The following is a 9,457-nucleotide window of genomic DNA, read 5'->3' as shown; positions in this document are numbered from 1 at the left end:
TTTCCTGTGTTTATGGAGTGTTGTTCCATGCCTTACCACTTCTATAAACACCTTTAGGCATGTGGAATTGATCATGAGATACTAAAAACTTTTGAAAATTCATTCATGTATTTCAAAACTGACCTTTATCAACCATTTCAAGGAATCTTGAAATTTCCATATGTTAAACTTGTCAATTTATCTTCGGAGTTTTCGAATATTTTTGTACATTTTATTTTCACAATCATTTATTTTATATTAAATTGTAATACCATCGTCTAAATATTTTAGCACTGGCTAAAAATCACGTGAAAAGGTGGTTCGAGCCCAAATATTAAGTGGAACAAGATAGTTGAAGTTTACGCTAATTTTGTGAATGGAAAGACATGTCTTTGCTTTTAGACCACAATTATATTCACTATATGTCTTTTTTTCTCTTGAAGGTGAGGTGTCCAGGTGAACAAGGAGAATTTGTTCTTTTGGTTTCTCAGAAAATCCTTGTGGGTGAGATTTCGTGCCACAAACCTTTTTTTTTTTTTTAAACCCTACCGCTTGGACACGGTCCCCAACAAGCCAGGAGTCATGTTTCAATCAATTCTATCAATCCTCGAATTCTGGTCATTGGTGTTGACGTTTTCCGTCTCTCCTCTCTCTCTCTCTCTCTCTCTCTCTCTCTCTCTCTCTTTCTCTTGTGCGTGTAATGTTTATTAATATTACTTGCTTAAGCTACAACCCTGGTTGTAAAAGCAGGATACTATAAGCCCTCCAACAGGGAAATAGCTAAGTAAAAATAAGAAATAGGAAAAAAGAGAGAATAGTGCGTCTGAGTGTACCCTAAAGCAAGAGAACTCTACGTAAAGACAGTGGGAGACCATGGGATAAAGGCTATGGCACTACCCAAGACTAGAGAACAATGATTTGATTTAGGAGTGTCCCATCAATAGATGACCTGAAATATTTTCGTGTTTCCAATGGTGGTTTCTCTCCCAGCCTCCGTTTTCGAAATTGTTTAGAAAGAAATTCTTGGTCAGATATTATAGTAAAGGAGATCTGAGAGCTTATATCATTTACGTAATTGTATATATATATATATATATATATATATATATATATATATATATATATATATATATATATATATATATATATATATATATATCTATTATTAACATAGTACACACACCCAAACATACACGTATGTGTGGGTTTGTTTATGTATACAGTATTTATCCATCCATATATATATATATATATATATATATATATATATATATATATATATATATATATATATATTATATATATATATAGATATATATATGTATGTATATATATATATACATATATATATGTGTATATATATATATATATATATGAATATATATATGTATATATATATATATATATATATGTATATATGTATATATTTATACATATAATTTATATATGTATATATATATTATATATATGAATATATATATATATATATATATTATATATATATAAATATATATATATATATATATATATATATATATATATTAATATATACAAATATATATATATATATTTATATATATACATATAATATATATATATATATATATATATATATATATATATATATATATATATATATGTATGTATGTATGTATGTATGTGAGTGTTTGCGTGTGTATGTAGATGTCTATATACACTGTATATAATGTACATTTACTTATATACATGAATAATTATACGCTGGTCACTCAGCATATCTAATATAAATGTGTATGCACATGATGATATACATAATAATTAATGATTTTTTTCCTAATATCTTAAATTTCTAAAATATCCCAGTCAATGAAAAAAATTAGAAACCATTTTTTTTTTTATTAAAGTTTGTATTTTTTTATTTATATGATAATTCACCTTTGTGTTATCAGCCACTTGAAATATTAGGTCACATAAGAAAAGATGACTAGAATACTGTATGGTTGGTACAGTCAAGACTCTGAGCTGCAATTTGCTCGGAATATGTAAACTTTAAAATTATTATAAAAAACCCTTATGACTAAAAGGTCAAAATTGATGTCACAAACATCAACTATTCAAGACATTTGAATTATATAAATATTTAAACCGTTAAACTTTTCGCTATTTTTCCACTCTTACTCGGAAATTAATAATGGAAAATATACCTTTATTTTATTTTATTTCTCTTGGATGTATGTGCTCAAAGAAAATTTCTTAGGGTCTATTGTTTAAAAAGGTAGCAAATGTTGAAATGAAAATAAGATTTTAGGGGAAAATTTTCTGTAATAAGTACATTAACCGTGTTCGCTATAATTCATCATCTCCTCCCACTCCTATTGCCGCAAAGGGCCTCGGTTAGATTTCTTCAGTCGCCTCTATCTTTTGCTTTCAAACCAAGACTTCTCTATTCATTATCTCCTACTTCACGCTTCAGTCTTTAGTCATGTAGACCTGGGCCTTCCAACTCTCGTAGTGCCTTGTGGAACCCAGTTGAAAAATTGTTGAACTACTCTCTCTTGGGGAGTGTGAAGAGCTTTCCCAGACCATCTCCATCTACCCCTCACCATGATCTCATCCACATATGGCACCCGAGAAATCTCTCTTATAGTTTCATTTGTATCCCTGTCCTGCCATTTAACTCCCAATATTCTTCTGAGGGATTTGTTCTCATATCTACAAAACCTGTAGGATATTGTTTCATTGTTATACAATGACTACTTTTCGTAAAGCAACACCGATCTCACTAAGGCATTGTAATCCAATCTCAGGTGAATGGCAGCCAATGTGTTTCTTGTCGGCATCGGCAATGGGATTAATTTTCCCAGGGACGTGTTGAAGGGTACAATTGTAATCAGCTATAGCAGAGATATGTAGACATGGCTGGTGGACCAGGCGTCGGACTGACGAGAGAAGGCGTGCACCAGAGGCAAGTGGTCTAAGCAAATGGCGAAAGGGATGGACAACCGAGTGCACCACCAGCAATTCGTGGTTGAAGGTAGAGTAGCCGGATTCTGCCTTTGACAGTTTTCTATTGAAGAAGGCCAAATGGTCGGGGCGAGACATTGACCACCTGCTTGAGTACTGCACCAATAGCAACGTCGCTTGCATCAATGGAGAGAAGGTGGGGTGTATTTGGCACGGAAAAGTAAGCGCAGCAGCTGTTGATAGGGCATTTCTTGTGTTGCAGAAGATCGCATTTTCGAGGGACTCCACTTCAGATTTTTTTGCTTGCCCTTGAGTGATGGGTAGAGGGGGGCAATAGTGATGGCGATGGCTGGCAGGGAACGGTGATAATAGTTGACCATGCCCAAGAATTCTTGCAGTATTTTGATGATCGAGGGAGTGGAGAAGTTCTAAATGGCTGCTACCTTCTCAGGAAGGGGGTGGACTCCTTCAGGAGGGATGTGGTGCCCTAAGAACAATACTTCATTGGCACCAATAGTACACTTGCCGTGCTGAAATACAAGGTCATTCTGTTTTAGGCAGTTGAGCACGATGAGTAGGGGATGGAGTTTTTCCTGTTTGGAGGTAGAGAACCCAATTATGTCGTCCATGAAACATACATGGTAGGGGAGGTCCCATAAGATGCCCTCCACCATGTGTTGAAAAATGGACCCGGCATTATGAAGTCCAAAATAGGACCAATTGAAGATTATGTACTGAAGGGGGTTGGGTGGTGATGGCATTCTTGCAGATGTCTTCTGAGTTCATGGGCACCTGATAATATCCTTTCCAGAGGTCGAGTGTGGAGAAAACCTTCAATTTGTGCAAATGGGAGGTCACATCAGCAATGTTTGGAAGGGGTTAGTGATCTGTTTCTGTCTGCTTGTTCAAATGCCTGTAATCCCCACACGTTCGCTGGGAGCCCTCTTTCTTCAGGATGATGTGTAATGGTGATGACCATTTGCTGAAGGCTTATTGGCAAAGGCCCATTTATTGCATTCCGGCAAACTTTCGTTTGGCAACCGGCGCCAGACGCTTGAATCTGGCAAACACTGGGACCCCGTCGTCTTGGTAATATGATAAACATTGTGTTTAGCAGGAACCGTGGGCGTTTGGCGAAGTTCTGGACGGAAGACTTCCGGGTACGACGTGAGGTGGTTGGTGTAGGCATCCATGGATGCACTAATGTGGAGAGCGAGGTTAAAGGTGGCTGGTTGAAGAGTTGGGGAGAAATAAAAGACTTCATTGACTAGCCGTCGGTGAGTAACATCAACCAGGATGTGTAATGTGAGAGGAAATCCACGCTAAGGATTGGCAATGTGACGTCAACAATGAGAAACTTCTGTTGATATTTGATGCTTCCAAACGATAATTTAAGGTTTTCATGATCATAGGTGGGTATGACAGATCCGTTAGCAACTACCAGATGGACGTTGGCAGGTTTAGACTACGTCCTGTCCTGGAGAGTGGCCTTGGCAGAAGAGAACAGCAAGCACCCGCCTCTAGCAAAATTCGCACGCATGAACCTGCATCATGTAGAAAGAAAAGATTAGTGACAGGGAAGGCCACTGCTACAAGCAATGGACTTCTTACACTTTTTTTGAACACTAATAACAGTTTCAACATTTCTTCACAGCAGCCCCGAATCTAGAGGGGTTGTAGTGTAACTGTGTCCGGTCGGCATCAGTAAGTGGCTGTAGAGGTTGTTGGTTGGGGCAAAGCGAGTAGTGGTTGATGGGCGGCTTTGTCGCGAGGTGACCATCTGTGTCCTACGGTATTCATGTCAGCTTGGGTCGGATGTTGAATAGTTGTCCTCCTCATCAGGAGTAGAGATGATGATGGAGGTCTTGAAGGTGGTGAAGGGGCTCTCCATTAGGGCGTCATCTTTGTTCATCAGGTCCTTCATGGCATAGTAGCAATATCTGTTGTGGCAGTGCGTACAGTTCGGGAAAGGGCACAAAGTAAATTCACCTCACGAGGAGAGCCGTCTGCTGCTAGGTGGCAGCAAGCGATACTGGTAATTTTGCTGAGGGCAAGCGATGTCTTTTGATCCCCCAATGGTTTTTAAAAGCTGAAATAGTTTGGCTATGTTGGCGGTTGCCAATGGAGAGTACTGCTCCAGGAAGAATGCTTTGGGGGCGTTGTACGCTACTGAAGTGTCCCCTTGCTGACAAACCTAATCGGAGATTTTCTGGAAATTGTTCTCGGTGATCGCTGCGAGAACATAGTCTGCTTCGGTGCTTGACTGAGTAATGCCCTGAATGCAAAAGTGGACTTTAACACGCTTGAACCAGGCGAGCTGATCTCTACAGGAGAAGACTGGTAGTTTCATGGATGTATTGCTGATAGGAGAGTCAGTGTCAGAGGGCGTCATCATTAAACAGTAAGACACAGCAGTGAGGAGGGAAGGCGAGAAGGAGCTAGTCACTCCATTGGTCAACAATGTGCGAGCAAGGAGTTAGGTAATACCCTACAAGCAAGGTGAGTGCAACAAAACTTCATTAAACAATCATAAAGTTTATATACTATACAACGACTTGGTGCAAGAACGTCACAAATATTAAAACATGAAAATGCAGGATCTAGTATGATAGCACAGATTGTTCTATTAATAGTGCAAGGAAGAGCAATTGATAAGATAAAAATTCAAAACCGGTACACTGTACAAGCGTGTAGGAAACATGTGCTGTACAAAATAAAGGTTTTTCACAGCAATAAAATTACACAGTTAGTCATGCAAGGGAATCAACAATACCTTACGGAAATTGACATTCTTTCGAGCAAATTACCATGCACGGTTTTACTCCGAAGAATAGACATGATTTTGAAAATGGCATTTTTTTTTTTCTTTTTGTGGTGAGGGTTGCAGGAGAAAGAGCAGAAATGAATGTCAAGGAAGTCCATCAACAAAAGGAAGAAGTTCCTTCGCCTCTCATGTTTTTTTTGGAACCTCTTTATGTCTGGTCGTTTGTGAAAAGAGACATTAGAGAAAACTTTAAGTAGAATTACATAAAACTTGCTGAGAGTTTGGGTCATATACCATTGCAGAAATGCGACCATATTAGAAATCCGATGAAATTTAGCAATTCCAAGTTTCAATGTTTTATTCAACTCTATATGAATAGCTTTTTACTGTTCATTTTATTTTCTTTTATCTTTTAAAATCGATATCAACAGTTTTTTTTGCTACCTTTACACACCGATTCTAAATATTTTTTTTTCTTTAACTCTCTAAATAGGTTTACATCGATTTTTTTTTAGTATTTAAAGAGCTTTTTGCTTTTTTGGCCTTTGGTATTACCCTGAATCTAAGCATGATTTTTAACAGCCATTTGCTTCTTAAAAATAGTTTAAATCTTAGTAGGTGTCCTGATTAATTTTACTTACTTTAAACAGTAATTTGCGGGTCTCATTATAACCCAGCCAGGGTGGGGACAAGCCAGTCTAACTTGCTAAGCGAATAAATTGGGAAAGATGTAGCCTGTTCTAGACAACCGAGTATGAAAATAGTGGCAAAAAAACCTAATAATAAATCTTGTGTCAACAATGGAATGCATTAGGGCTTAGGCGTACCCCTAAACGATGCCCTTTAATATCCTCTGACAGCAGTGAGAAATTTGCAAAGGGTACCTCAGGAGTCACTTTTGTGGCTAAAGATATTAGTTAATAGTAAGTATTGGAAAAGAAAAGGAAAGATGAAAATTGGAAATCGGAATGTTAGTAGCTAACAGGAAATGAAGAGTTATTTCATGTTATGCATTGAAGGAAGATTATGAAAATTATGATTCTATGTATAATAGAGAAGGGAAAAACGCAAGAAAGCTTGCAGAGCGATATAAACTTCATTACACAGAGGAAGATGCAAGGAGAAATGTGATTGGAATTATTCTCCAACCAGATGTGTAGAACAGTATTATATAGGTAATGATTAGTAGTAGAGATGGACATGAAGAAGTAAACATTCAAGTCGAAGATGGTACAGTGCTAAAATACTGTAGAACAATAAGTTTTACTACTTGAGATCAGCATAATAGGGGGAAGATACTGACAAAGCAGTGATACAGATAGGGAAAGATGTATGGCGAAAATGGAGAGAAGTCATTGAAGTTGTTTTAGACATGAAATATTAAGACTAAATATTAAGCTTTATATTTGCTATCATATTGGGCAGGCACTTGGTCACTTAAGAGGAAAGACAAATACAAAGAACCAAGATAAGGATGGTGAGATGAATTACTGGAAAGGAGGGGGAGTCAAAATATAAAATGATTGTGTGGTTTATTACATGTAAAAGATAAGAGAAGGTCGTCTGAGATACTATAGTGGTCATGTAATAAGATAGGAGGAAGTGGAACTCATCAAGAGAGGTAGGAACATACCATTGAACCATTGATTGGGAGGAGGAGTGACGGGCATCAGCTGTTAAGATGGATGGATGTAGTAAGGAGGGATATAGGCGGGAAGGGATTTGGGACAAGATTAATAATAGATGGAGAAAGATGACTCAAGATGCCGACCCTGCTATACAGTGGAATTAATAAGGTCAAAAAAAGAAAACGGAAAATCGCAGGTTTTAATGATATACTGAATTTGAATGTATTCACGACGACAAATTATTTTTACTATTTTAATTAAATGACTTATATGACGAAGTGAATATAAATAGGTTAAGCATATTTTGTGTGTTAGCTAATATTTAGTAATCTTTAAAAAAAAAGATAGTGAGTAGTAACCTATTTAACAACAGAAAAACCACAATTATGCAAAATACAGCTTAACTACACTACGTACTAGTACGTCTATGTGTTTTCTTGAAAATCTAATAGATTTGTCGTTGGGTCATACCCCACATGTCCGCCAAGTTTCGTTGAAGACGGTTGGGTAATTTTTGTGGAATGTTGTTCACAAACAAAAAATAAACTTACAAAATATTTGCCGTTTAGGTAACATTTCGATTACATTCAGAGTACTGCTGCGTACTTGATCGTTGGGTTATACTCAACGTGGCTACCAAGTTTGCTCAAAATCCGTACAGTAATTTTTATGTAAAGTTGCTCACAAACATGTCAAATAAATAAACTAAGAAACAGACAAGGGGTGAATACATATCCTTCGCAAAATCTTTGATTATAGCGAAGGCAAATATGGTTAATAACAAATTTATTTTGTATCATAAATAAATGTTAATTTCCAGGAATCTGCACTTTCAGTTTTCCCCAGCAACTACCACCGGGTACGAAATTTCTAGTAAGAGCTTTAAAGACGACGGGACAAACTCTCTCTCTCTCTCTCTCTCTCTCTCTCTCTCTCTCTCTCTCTCTCTCTTCTTCTTCTTCGCCACAAAGACCACGTTTGCAGTAATGAACTAAGCACCTTAGGTGTCTTTCTTCGTATCATAATCTGCTGGTGTCATTTGTAAGCGCAGCTGTGTGGTGTCCGGAAGATATGCTTCTTAGTATGACTTACATATGGGAAAATTAATAATGCTGATTTTAAATGAGTAGTTTATGCATTATGCGTAATTTGTAAGTGTCCGTCTAATATCGGGTAGAAAATAATAAAATAAATATTTATTTTTATTTTATGGATTGTTTATATCTACGTATATATATATATATATATATATATATATATATATATATATATATATATATATATATATATATATATATATATATATATATATATATATATATATATATATACACACATTCACACACACACACATATATATATATATATATATATATATATATATATATATATATATATATATATATATATATATATGTATATATATGTGTGTGTGTGATAAATTTTGCACATTTAGACGTGTTTTTCATATTCAGATAAGCCATATATCTTAATGTCTGGACTCGGGATCAGAGACCCAAGGGGGAATCATTCAAAGACAATACCTTCTGGCTGGCCGAGGAATCGAACCTTGGTCCAGGAAGCTGGTATGACAGTTAATGGCAGTATAAATGTCATACCAGCTTCCTGAACCAATGTTCGATTCTCCCACTAGCCAGAAACAAGTGTTTTTGAGTGAGTCCCCATTGGGTCTCTGATCCCGAGATATAAGAGAGAATCCAGACATCAAGGTATCGAAATGTATGGCTCATTTGAATATATATATATATATATATATATATATATATATATATATATATATATATATATATATATATATATATATATGTGTGTGTGTGTGTGTGTGTGTGTGTGTGTGTGTTCTAATTCATGTATGTAGATGTGTGCTGTACATCAAGGTAAATTAACTCTTTTATCATGACTATTCCACAAAAATCTATAACGCTGTATATCATTGCAGCAAGATTGTATTTTGGTAGCAAAAGGGGTTTAGTTGCCTTTGGGCACTCGAGTTTACAAGTCCCTTACCTGAGAGGGTAGCTGTGCACTGTGTACTTACGTCGAACTTTTTGTAATAAATGAAGACAACCCATATTCTGACGTCTTATTATCCGTCTACATGGGCCATATTGGTGTCAGGTTA

Source organism: Palaemon carinicauda, chromosome 12 (genome assembly GCF_036898095.1).
Source record: "Palaemon carinicauda isolate YSFRI2023 chromosome 12, ASM3689809v2, whole genome shotgun sequence".
Classification (NCBI taxonomy): domain Eukaryota; kingdom Metazoa; phylum Arthropoda; class Malacostraca; order Decapoda; family Palaemonidae; genus Palaemon; species Palaemon carinicauda.
The sequence above is the reverse complement of the archived record's forward strand: the minus strand, read 5'-3'. Positions refer to the sequence as shown.